This window comes from Microtus pennsylvanicus, chromosome 2 (assembly GCF_037038515.1).
Source record: "Microtus pennsylvanicus isolate mMicPen1 chromosome 2, mMicPen1.hap1, whole genome shotgun sequence".
NCBI classification, from domain to species: Eukaryota; Metazoa; Chordata; class Mammalia; order Rodentia; family Cricetidae; genus Microtus; species Microtus pennsylvanicus.
In genome coordinates this window covers 5,726,864-5,739,399 of record NC_134580.1, presented here as the reverse complement: position 1 = coordinate 5,739,399, position 12,536 = coordinate 5,726,864, and the positions used below count along the sequence as shown (strand labels likewise).

Genomic DNA, 12,536 nt, shown 5'->3' with positions numbered 1-12,536 from the left:
AACACACTGGAACCTGGTTAGAGGTTTTTCCATCTAGACATCTTTTATTAAGTGTCTTTTCTGACTGCCCGAGCAAACTTTGAAACTGCTAAAATACACCTGGATCCCCCGACCGTGGCTTTTAACAGTTGGATCTTCCGTCTTTTCAGGTTAAGAAAGCTTGGGCTAAAACCCACAACCCGGTCATATGTGGGTGATCAAGACCTGCATTGGCCCTTTCTAGAGCTCTAGAATTCCAATGCTTACACTGTGTCAGGCATTTTTACTTTTTATTAATTTTATTGATTTTTATTGAGCTCTACAATTTTCTTTGTTCCCCTCCATGACTCTCCCCACCCTTCAGCCCTCTCCCATGGTCCCGATGCTCCAAATTTACTCAGGATATCTTGTCATTTTCTACTTCCCATATAGATTAGATCTCTCTTGGCGTCCTCATTGTTATCTAGGTTCTCAGGGATTGTGGTTTGTAGGCTGGTTTTATTTGTTTTATGTTTAATTACAACTTATGAGTGAGTACATATGACAATTGTCTTTCTGGGTCTGGGTTACCTCACTCAATATGATGTTTTCTAGCTCCATCTATTTGCCTGCAAAATTCAAATTGTCATTTTTTTCTACTGTGTAGTACTCCATTGTGTAAATGTGCCACATTTTCCTTATTCACTCTTCAGTCAAGCTGCATTTAGGTTGTTTCCAGGTTCTGGCTATGACAAACAATGTCGCAATGAACATAGTTGAGCACATGTCCTTATGGCACGATTGAGCATCCTTTGGATACCCAAAAGTAATATTACTGGTTCATGAGGAAGGTTGTTTTCCTAATTTTCTGAGAAATTGCCACACTGACATCTAAAGGGGTTGTACCAGCTTGCACTCCCACTAACAATGAGGAATGTTTCCTTTTCCCCACAACCTCTCCAGCAAAAGTTGTCATGAGTGTTTTTAATCTTGGCCATTTTTACAGGTGTAAGATAGAATCTCAGAGTTCTTTTGATTTGCATTTCTCTGATTGATGTGGGAGTGTCATATATCAATCAATCTGTTGATTTCATTGGCTAAGCAATAAAGAAACTGCTAGGCCCATTGGATAGGCCCACCCTTAGGTGGGTGTAGAAAACAGAACAGAACGCTGGGAGGAAGAGGAAGTGAGGTCAGACTCGACAGCTCTCCTCTCCGGAGCAGACGCAGGAGAGACGCCATGCTACCTGCTCCGACCCAGGATGGACTTAGGCTAGAATCTTCCCGGTAAGACCGGTGCTCACAGATTGTTAGAGATGGGTTGATAGGGATATCAGAATTAGCCAGTAAGGGCTAGAGCTAAGGGCCAAGCAGTGTTTAAAAGAATACAGTGTCTGTGTAATTATTTCGGGGCATAAGCTAGCCGAGCCGGGCAGGCGGCTGAGGGTTTTGGGGATGTAGCCCCGCCGCCGCCCCTATTACTACAAATGGCGCCCACGTGATGGACTAAACCTATTTAAAAAACCTGAGAAGGCTTAAAAATAAGGAAGAGAGCGTTTAACACAGATTTTTGCTGTTTGTTCGTGGCGTGCCGTAGAGAGATTTCCTGATTCGGCAACAGCAGCAGAAAAAAACGCTGTGTCATTTCAAAGCGTGGCTTCCTGGGGCTGTGCCACCAGTGCAAACTCTGGCTTTATGTTTGTGTTCCGGCTTGGGATCGGAAGGAGAGTGCTCTGAGACCATGACGATGACTCAGAGCTCCCGGCCTGCTCCTGGGCAGAAGGCAGAATCAGGCTTAGGCAGGCGGAAGAGCATGGCGGATTCCTGCCGCCATACAGAGACGTGTTTTCAGACTGCGCAGTGCTCTGTGTGTCAGAGTTGGATGTAACTTGGATGAAAAGAATTTCTGTGCTGTATGCTCAGTCTCATGATTAAAGTGCTGAGTGCCGCTCCTACCTGGTAGCCCCAAGAGGCTTCCTGACTCAGCTTTAGCTGCAAAACACTGCGGCTCATTAAGAGGTTCTGCCACGAAACACTTAAACAGTGTTGACGAAAAGCTGAACACATGCTTTTCGGTTTTCAGCCTTAGCAGGAAAAAAGCTGTGCCGTTTAAAAATGCCGGCTTTCTGGGCCATCCTGCCAGGGCAAACTCTTACTGTTTGAGGCAGGAGGGCCGGCTACCGAGAGAGGATTTGAGTGTTGTCTGTTGTAGCTCGCTGGCTGGCAGGGACCTTGCAGCCAGTACCTCAGCCATGAGGCTGGAAAGCTAAGGAATGGACTGGATCTAGCTGGCAAAGCCACGCCTTTAGTCCTACTGAGATTGCTTGGTAAATTAAAGGCTCTTGTGGTCAGAAAAAGAGAGATATACAATAAAGAGAGATTCAAAGACAAAGAAAATTTCTAAATGGTTTAAACTGTGTTAAAAATATATGCAGACTAAAAGTTAAAATTCTTAAAGTAAACCTCTGTGACTTCAAGGTGTGGTAGCACACGCCTTTAATCCCAGTGCCTAGAAGGCAGAGACTAACAGATCTCTGTGAGTTCAAGGTGTAGTAGCTAACACCTTTAATCCCAATGCCTGGGAGGCAGAGACAGGAGGATCTCTGAGAGTTCAAAGACAGCCTGGTCTACAGGGTTGTTCCAGGTCAAAGATATGCGCTCAAAAAGCAAAAAGTTAACCTAGGAATGTCACAGCTTAGATTCTTAAGCGCCTAGTGATTTAAAGGCGCAAATCAAAATTGCTCCTGGATAGTAAAAAATTGCAGATTCACAATAGGACAGATTCAGACCACTAAATGAGTCACACTGTTGGATGAATGTACGTAGGCTTGGGAGAGAGAAGAAAAAGAATATAGAGAATAAAGTTAATGGTTTAAAAAAAAAAGGTAAAGTCTTTAAAGAGACAGAATAAAGTAAAGTGATAGAGTAAAAATAAGCCGCGTAAAGATGAAAAATTCACAGAGAGTCTGGATTCTTTGTATTATTGTGTTTTCTTTAAAATTTTTGACTGTGAAGGAGCTGAGTGCAGAGAGACATTTCATTATATGGGCTGACAAGTGGAACCAGAACGGATATCATGAGGGTATGATTTCAGAATTTGGGTCTAAGGATATGATGCTTTGGAGAGAGTCTTCTTTTGTTTTCACAGAGGATGAGACCCTGTTAATTTCTCCTATTACGATTTGGTATGATGGACCACGTCCTCCTGAAGGGTTGCTGTGAACATCTTCAGAAAATTGCTTTGCTCAACTGCCAACTGAGATGACCCTGGCACACAGGTTATACCATGAAAGACCTAATTAACGACGCCCCCATTCAGCAGGAAGCAGTTTGGAGAGAAAAAACTGCGCCCATGTTCCCAAGTATGGTTTATAAACGTTCTTTTACATTTAAAGGGGGAAAGGATATAGATATGAATAATTTGCATTAGTATAGATTTTGCTTTATTGATAGAGATTTAAGGTCAATTTTGTTATATGTATAAGTGTTTCTGATTTTGATTAAGGTATTGTGATTGTGTAGTTCATTTAAATATGTACTGTATAATTAAGAAATATAGATTAGTGGATAATCATCAGTAATAGTCAAGATTGTAGTCATGTTAGTTAGATTTTCTAGATATATAGAGATACATTTCAGTTAGATAGACATTCTTCATATCTTTCAAAGACTGCAGAATATGGCCTTTAATGTTTCAATAACTTAGGACTTTTCATGAGAATGAGACACTCTGCTCCTGGCAGCACCAATCTACTTCAAGAAGAAGATGGGCATCGAAGAGGATCCTTCTGGAGTTTGATAGCCATTTGGGCAAGAAACTGCTCTTGCCTGGACTATTGCATAAACTGGACACAGAGAACCCACAGAGAGAGGACTGCTGAACTTGCCTAAAGGTGAGATGATCTTTCGGGGTTCCTGATTCATGAAAGAGTCTACAAGACATTATGCAGGACACAACAGATAGTGACTGAACTGAATTTGAATTTTCCTGCTTTATGGAAATGTCTGCTGGATACCATGGGCCTGAAGGCTGAATATGGATGCCCCAACGGTACAGAGGAACTTTGGGTGACTGTCCAGGCAGCGAGATGTCTCTGTCATTTCTAGAGTTTTAAAAGTTGCTTTTTTCTTGTTTGTTTATGTAGTATTGTATCTTTCTGGAGTCTTTGATGAAGTTAAGAATAGTTAGTTATAGTTATAGTTTTCCTTAGTTATGATAAAGATTATTGTAACTTTTACTTGATAACTGTTTCGTTATATGTAATTTTGCTATGTTAAGGTTAAAGCCTTCCTTTTTTTGTTTAAACAGAAAAAGGGGAAGTGATGTGGGAGTGTCATATATCAATCTGTTGATTTCATTGGCTAAGCAATAAAGAAACTGCTAGGCCCATTGGATAGGCCCACCCTTAGGTGGGTGTAGAAAACAGAACAGAACGCTGGGAGGAAGAGGAAGTGAGGTCAGACTCGACAGCTCTCCTCTCGGGAGCAGACGCAGGAGAGACGCCATGCTACCTGCTCCGACCCAGGATGGACTTAGGCTAGAATCTTCCCGGTAAGACCGGTGCTCACAGATTGTTAGAGATGGGTTGATAGGGATATCAGAATTAGCCAGTAAGGGCTAGAGCTAAGGGCCAAGCAGTGTTTAAAAGAATACAGTGTCTGTGTAATTATTTCGGGGCATAAGCTAGCCGAGCCGGGCAGGCGGCTGGGGGTTTTGGGGATGTAGCCCCGCCGCCGCCCCTATTACTACACTCTGATGACTAAGGATGTTGAGCATTTCTTTAAGTGTCTTTCAGCCATTTTAGATTCCTCTGTTGAGAAATTTCTGTTTAGGTCTGTACTCCATTTTTATTGGATTATTTGTTCTTTTGATTATCAATTTCTCTTTTTTATTGATTTTTATTGAGCTTTACATTTTTCTCTGCTCCCCTCCATGCCTCTCCCCTACCCTTCAACCCTTCTCCATCCCCTCCAGCATAAGTTCTCATCAGTGTTTTTGATCTTGGCCATTCTTAAGTTGTAAGATAGAATCTCAGAGTTGTTTTGATTTGCATTTCTCTGATGACTAATGATGTTGAGCATTTTCTTAAGTGTCTTTCAGTCATTTTAGATTCCTCTGTTGAGAGTTCTCTGTTTAGGTCTGTGTGATGACCAATTTCTTGAATTCTTTGTATATTTTGGAGATGAACCCTCTGTCTGATGTAGGGTTGGTGAAGATCTTTTCTGATTCTGTAGGCTGTCATTTTGTCTTGTTGACCATGTCCTTTGCTTCACGGAAGCTTTTCAGTTTCAAGTGGTCCCATTTATTAATTGTTTCTCTCAGTGTCTATACTACTAGGGTTATATTAAGGAAGTGGTCTCCTGTGCCAATGCATTGGAGTGTACTTTCCAGTTTCTCTTCTATAAGGTTCGGTGTGGCTGGTTTTATGGTGAGGTCTTTGATCCATTTGGACTTGAGTTTTATGCATGATAGATATGGATCTATTTTCATTATTCTTCACGTTGATATCCAGTTATGCCAGCACATTTGTTAATATGTTTTCTTTTTTCTATTTGATATTTTTTGCTTCTTTGTCAAAAATCATGTGTTCGAAGGTATGTGGATTAATATCCAGGTCTTCGATTCAGTTCCGTTGGTTGTTTTTATGGCAATGCCAGGCTGTTTTCAGTACTGTAGCTCTGCAGCCGAGTTTGAAGTCAGGGATTGTGATGATTTCAGAAATTCTTTTATTGTACAAGATTGTTTTGGCTATTCTGGGTTTTTTGCTTTTCCATATGAAGTTGAGTTTCGTTCTTTCAAGGTCTGTGAAGAATTTTTCTAGGATTTTGATGGACATTGCATTGAATCTGTAGATTGCTTCTGGTAAGATTGCCACTTTTACTATGTTAATTCTACCTACTCAAGAGCATGGGAGATCTTTCCACTTTCTGGTGTCTTCTTCAATTTCTTTCTTCAAAGATATAAAATTCTTGTCATACAAATCTTCCACTTGTTTGGTTAGAGTTACTCTGAGATATTTTATGCTATTTGTGGCTATTGTGAAGGGTGATGTTTCTCTAATATCTTTCTCAGCCCATTTATCATCTGTGTACAGGACGGCTACTGATCTTTTTAAGTTAATCTTGTATCCTGTTACATTACTGAAAGTGTTTATGAATTGTAGAAGTTCCTTCATAGAATTTTTGGGGTTGCTTAATGTAGACTATCATATCATCAGCAAATAGTGAGAGTTTGGCATCGTCTTTTCCAATTTGTATCCCCCTTGATCTCCTTTTATTGACTTATTGCTCTAGCTAGGAACTCAAGCTAGAGTAGAGTGGACAAGGTTGTCCACTCTCTCCATATTGAACAGATATGGAGAGAGTGGACAACCTTGTCTTGTTCATGATTTCAGTGGAATCGCTGGGAGTTTCTCTCCATTTAGTTTGATGTTGGCTGTTGGCTTGCTGTATATTGCCTTAATTATGTTCCTTGTATCCCTGCTCTCGCCAAGACTTTTATCATGAAGGGATGCTGTATTTTGTCAAAAGCTTTTTCAGCATCTAATGAGATGATCATGTGGTTTTTAATTTCTCAGTTTGTTTATATGATGGATTACATTGACAGATTTTCATATGTTAATCCGTCCCTGCATCTCTGGAATGAAGCTGATTTGATCATGGTGGATGATGGTTCTGACGTGTTATTGGATTTGATTTGCCAGAATTTTATTTAGTATTTTTGCATCAATGTTCATGAGTGAGATGGTCTGTAGTTCTATTTCCTAGTAATGTCTTTGTGTGGTTTGAGTATCAGGGTAACTGTAGTCTCATAAAAAGTGTTTGGCACTGTTCCCTCTGTTTCTATTGTGTGGAATAATTTGAGGAGTATTGGTATTAGTTCTTCTTTGAAAGTCTTGTAGAATTCTGAGCCTAAACCATCTGGTCCTATGATTTTTTTGGTTGGGAGATTTTGATGACTGTTTCTATTTCTTCAGTAGTTATAGGTCTGTTTAATTTGCTTATCTGGTCTTGATTTAATTTTGGTAAGTGATATTTATCCAGAAAGTTTTCCATTTCCTTTAAGTTTTCCAATTTTGTGGAGCACAGGTTTTTGAAATATGACCTGATGATTCTCTGTGTTTCCACCAGGTCTGTTGTTATGTCCCCTTTTTCATTTCTTATTTTGTTAATTTGGATATTCTCTCTCTGCCTTTTTGTTAGTTTGAATAAAGGCTTGTCTATTTTGTTGATTTTCTCAAAGAACCAGCTCTTTGTCTCATTGATTCTTTGTATTGTTTTCTTTGTTTCTATTCTGTTGATTTCAGCTCTCAATTTGATTATTTCCTGCCATCTAGTCCTCTTAGGTGAGTTTGCTTCTTTTTGTTCTAAAGTTTTCACATGTTCTGTTAATTCACTAGTGTGGGATTTTTCCAGCTTCTTTATGTAGGCATCTAGTGCTATCAACTTTCCTCTTAACACTGCTTTCATTGTGTCCCATAAACTTGGTTATGTTATGTGGTCATTTTCAATAAATTTTAGGAAGTCTTTAATTTCCCCCTTTATTTCTTTCTTGACCCATTGATGATTCAGGCGAACATTGCTTATTTCCATGTATTTGTTGACTTTCTGGAATTAGTATTACTATTGAATTCTAATTTTAATCCATGGTAATCTGAAAAGATACATGGGGTTGTTCCAATTTTTTGTATTTGTTGAGGTTTGTTTTGTTACCGAGTATGAGGTCAATTTTTGAGAAGTTTCCATGAGATGCAGAGAATAAGGTATATTCTTTTGTGTTTGGATGGAATATTCTATAGTGTCAGTTAAGTCCATTTGAGTCATAACATCTGTTAGTTACCTTATTTCTCTGTTAATTTTTATGTCTGACTGAACTGTCCAGAAGTGAGAGTGGAGTGTTGAAGTCTCCCACTATTAGTGTGTGGGGTTTAATGTATGATTTAAACTTTAGTAGTGTTTCTTTTACATATGAGGGTGCCCTTGTATTTGGGGCATAGATGTTCAGTATTAAGATTTCCTCTTGATGGATTTTTCCTGTGACTAATATGAAATGTCCTTCTTTGTCTCTTTTGATTGATTTTGGTTTGAAGTCTACTTTGTTAGACATTGTGATAGCTACACCAGCTTGTTTCTTAGATCCATTTGATTGGAAATTTTTTCCCAACCCTTTACTCTAAGGCTATGTCTGTCTTTTTTTTGTTTGTTTGTTTGTTTGTTTTTGTTTTTCGAGACAGGGTTTCTCTGTAGCTTTTTTGGTTCCTGTCCTGGAACTAGCTCTTGTAGACCTGGCTGGCCTCGAACTCCCAGAGATCCACCTGCCTCTGCCTCCCGAGTGCTGGGATTAAAGGCATGCACCACCACCACCACCCGGCCCTATGTCTGTCTTTGAGGTTGAGGTGTGTTTCTTGTATGCAGAAGAAGGATGGATTCTGTTTTTGTATCCAATCTGTTAGCCTATATCTTTTTACAGTTGAGTTGAGCCCATTTGTATTAAATGATATTAATGACCAGTGATTGCTATCTCCTGTTAATTTACTTTTTATTGTTGGTGTTGTTAATTTGTGTGTTTTCCACTTCTTTGGGATTTGCTGCTATAAGACCATCAATTGTCTGTGTTTTTGTTGATATAGCCAACTTCCTTGAGTTGGAGTTTTCCTTCTAGTATTTTGTAGGGCTGAGTTTGTGGGTAGCTATTGGTTAAATGTGGTTTTGTCATGGAATATCTTGTTTTGTCCTTCTATGGTGATTGAAAGATTTTCCTGGTGTAATAGTCATGGGTGGCATCTGTGGTCTCTTATTGTCTGTATAATGCTTGACCACGACCTTTTGGCTTTCATTGTCTCCGATGAGAAGTCAGGTGTAATTCTGATAGGTATGCCTTTATATATTACTTGACCTATTTCCTTCACAGCTCTTAATATTCTTTCTTTATTCTGTATGTCTAGTGTTTTGATTATTAAGTGGTGACGGGACTTTTTTCCATCTAGTCTATTTGGTGTTCTATATGCTTCTTATATCTTATAGGCATATCTTCCTTTATGTTTAGAAACTTTTCTTCTAAGATTTTGTTAAATATATTTTCTGTGATTTTGAGTTGAACTTCTCCTTCTTCTATCTCTAATATTCTTTTTTTAAATATTTATTTATTTATTTATTATGATACAATATTCTTTCTGTGCGTATGCCTGAAGGCCAGAAGAGGGCACCAGACCTCATTACAGATGGTTCTGAGCCACCATGTGGTTTCTGGGATTATCTCTAATATTCTTAGGTTTGGTCTTTTCATGGTGTCCCATATTTCCTGGATATTTTGGGTTAAGCTTTTGTTAGATTTAATTTTTCTTTGACTGGTGAGTCTATGTCCTCTATTGTATCTTCAGCGCTTGAGATTCTCTTTTCCATCTCTTGTATTCTGCTGTTTCTGTTTGCATTTGTGGTTCCTGATCATTTTCTCAGAACTTCTGTTTTTATAATTCCATTGGCTTATGTTTTCTTCATTGTCTCTATTTCAGTTTTCAAGTCTTGAATAGTTTCTTTCATATGTTTGATTGTTTTTTTCTTGGTTTTCCTTAAGGGATTTGCTGATGTCTTCCAATTTTTTGTTTGTCTTCTCTTCTATTTCTTTGAGGGAATTTCTCATTTCCTCTTTAAGAGTCTCAAACATGCTCCTGAAGTGATTAATCTTCTAGGTGCCAGTGAATCCAAGGTTCAGAGGGTTGTTCCTCATGTTACACTTAGTGCCACAGTTCTAGTTACCCCATTGGTCACTCCTTATTCCTGGAGGGTGCTCAGTGCTCCTGGACTTTGCTCCACTCCCATGGAGTTTGCTGTCTAAGGCCTGCTCTAAGCTAGGTTATTGGCTCAGTTCTGTTTCTGTAAAAGTCCCTGATCTGGATCTACTCCTGCAGAGGTCCCTGGCTTGGTGTTGCCTGTAAATTCTTCTGGCTCTGATCTTCTCCCTCAGAGGTCCCAGACTCACACTTGAACCGACAGTGTTTCTGGTTCCTGCCTACTTTCTTTGGTGTCCCAGACCGAAAACCAGACCCACAGAGGTTCTGGCTCAGGCCTATTCCCTCAGAGGTCCCAGACTCATGCCTAGATCTGCAGATATCTCTGGTTCCTGCCTACTCCCTCTGAGGTCCCAGACTCATGCCCAGACCCCCAGCAGTCTCTGGATCTGGCCCACTCACTCAGTGGTTGCTCTCCTGTACCTGCTCCTGTGGAGTTTGCTGTCTCAGGTCTGCTCTGGTCCAGGTTGCTGGCTCAGTCCTGCCTCCACAAATGTCCCTGGTCTGGATCTATTCCTGCTCCTGTGGAACTTGCTGTCTCAAGCCCGCTCTGGCCTAGGTTCCTGGCCCAATCCTGCTTCTGCAAATTACCCTGGTCTTTGTCTATTCCTGCTCCCATGGAGTTCGCTGTCCCAGGCCTGCTTTGGCCCAGGTCGCTGGCTCAGACCTGCTCTTTTGGTGTTCGCTGCTTCAGACCTGTTTGGACTAGGTCACTGGCTCAGTCCTGTTCCTATGGAGTTCACTATCTCAGGCCTGCTCTGCCATTTTTTTTAAATATTTATTTATTCATTATGTATACAATATTCTTTCTGCGTGTATGCCTGAAGGCCAGAAGAGGCCACCAGATCTCATTACAGATGGTTGTGAGCCACCATGTGGTTGCTGGGAATTGAACTCAGGACCTTTGGAAGAGCGGGCAATGCTCCTAACCGCTGAGCCATCTCTCCATCCCCTGCTCTGCCATTTTTATTTTTTAATTTCTTTCTACTTAATGTACTAGCTGCTCAAGGTTTCACTATCTCATACAAACTCTTTCTTTGTTGTTATTTTTCATACAAGGTTTCTCTGTAGTTTGGGAGCCTGTCCTAGCACTAGCTCTGTGGACCAGACTGGCCTTGAAGGCACGTTAGCGAGCTATGTGAAGCCACACCTGATAATCAGCTCCTAATTATGACTAAGACCTGACTTATGCTATTATCATGCAATGATCATCAGCTGCTTGCATATGTGTGGGCCTATGGGCAGTGCCCACCTGGCAATCCAGGGATGGCAGCCCATGCCTTTTTAAGGGCTGGGAGAGGTTTGCCTGGGAGGAGAAAGAGAGAGAGAAAAGTGAATAAAGTCCTGGAATAAACTGCAGTGAGAAGAGCTCCAGTGTGTAGCGAGTCATCCTTGCGGGATGAGACTGGCTGTCACAAGTGGTGGCCTCGTATGGGGACAAGTCATACGGGGACAAGTCATACGGGGAACCTCTAAACCTCTTTCTGTGGAGCCCAGAACTTGCTGCAGTCAGGGGGTGCACCAGTAAGATTGAGGAATCACAATCAATGCGGATTTTATGCTCTCACCTATAGAAAAGGTAGAGCGGGAAAGCAGAGCCACGACCAAAGTGGACGGTTTAAAGTGAAACTAAAAGGAAGAATGGGATTTTAGAATGGGCGCTTCAACACCACACCTGATTTTTCTGGCTCTTAACGAGCTGTTACGGAGCACTTTGGAGAGGTTTTTGGCTAAATGTGACACAATTGCACCTTTGTTTGCCATCTCTGGCAATCTTAATGTGTTATCCTGGGATAAGCCTGGTAGAGATCTGAATTTTGCCACTGAGCAAGGTATGCTAAGGAAGGGAGTTGTATTCACGTGGTTTGAATTACCCAGACCACCTGAGATTGCAGTGAAGTGTGAGCAGCTGTGGATCCAAGGCCAAGGAGCTCCAGGCAGCTCCAAGGCAAAGCAGCGCTGAGGGTCTGCAAAGCTGCAAACATCCGGGACCTGCCTCAGGGCGTAGAAGCGCAGCACAACCACAACCGTTGGCCTAGAGGGCAACCGGCAGGCTGGACTGGGTTGGGGCCTGCCACTGTTCAGCCCTACCTACCGTGCCTCCACCTTACAGCTCGGTGGGGGGTGGGGAAGTGGAACCTCCGCCTCTCCCCCAGTGTTGCTGTGAGTCCGAGCACTACTGGAAAATGGCAGTAAGAATGCAGCATCCCCACTCAGCAGGAAGTAGCCAGACGGATTGACAACGCCCAAATTCCCTATAAGATAATTTAAGCAGGGTCCCTTCAGAGCAACAAGCCTGCTTTCTCCTGAGTTTTGCTCCACCCTTCAGTGGTTGCAGAGCAGCCTGCTTTCCTGAGTTCCGTGCCACTCCATGCACCAGTTTGGAGAAGGTAGCTGGAGCAGAGCTTTGCTAAGTGGCTGTGGTGGAAGGCACATTGCCTCAGCCCAGTCGGTGCCTAGCCTGGCGGATGCCACAGCAGTGCCAAGAGTATCAGCAAACGCAACAACAAGTGCTGGAGCTGAGACAAGCTGGAGCACAGACCTCACAGGGCTGCCCGAGAATGCGTAGCCGCGAGGAAAGGAAAAGACAATGGCAGTTTCAGGCTCTGCACGCCACTGAAGAGTCTGCAGCAGAGCAAATTTAAATCAAGAGACTGCCCTATTGTAGGAGCAGGTACCTGTGTGTTCTGTTTTAGCCAAAGGGTTGGTAGAATACCATAGCCCAAATGGGAGGTTGGGTCTAGTGGTGATTGGGGATTCTACTGCTGGCAATCTCAACACCTGTTGCCA

General features: G+C 41.8%; 2 protein-coding genes across 5 annotated transcripts in view; both read left to right on the top strand.

The window, feature by feature from the left end:
- The window catches only part of LOC142843019 (apolipoprotein L3-like), a 143,613-nt gene that overhangs the window by 86,474 nt on the left and 44,603 nt on the right, over nucleotides 1-12,536 (top strand). The gene's annotated exons all lie outside the window — the stretch shown is intronic.
- LOC142843020 (apolipoprotein L2-like) overlaps nucleotides 1-12,536 on the top strand; it is a 108,617-nt gene that overhangs the window by 86,447 nt on the left and 9,634 nt on the right. The window lies entirely within an intron of this gene.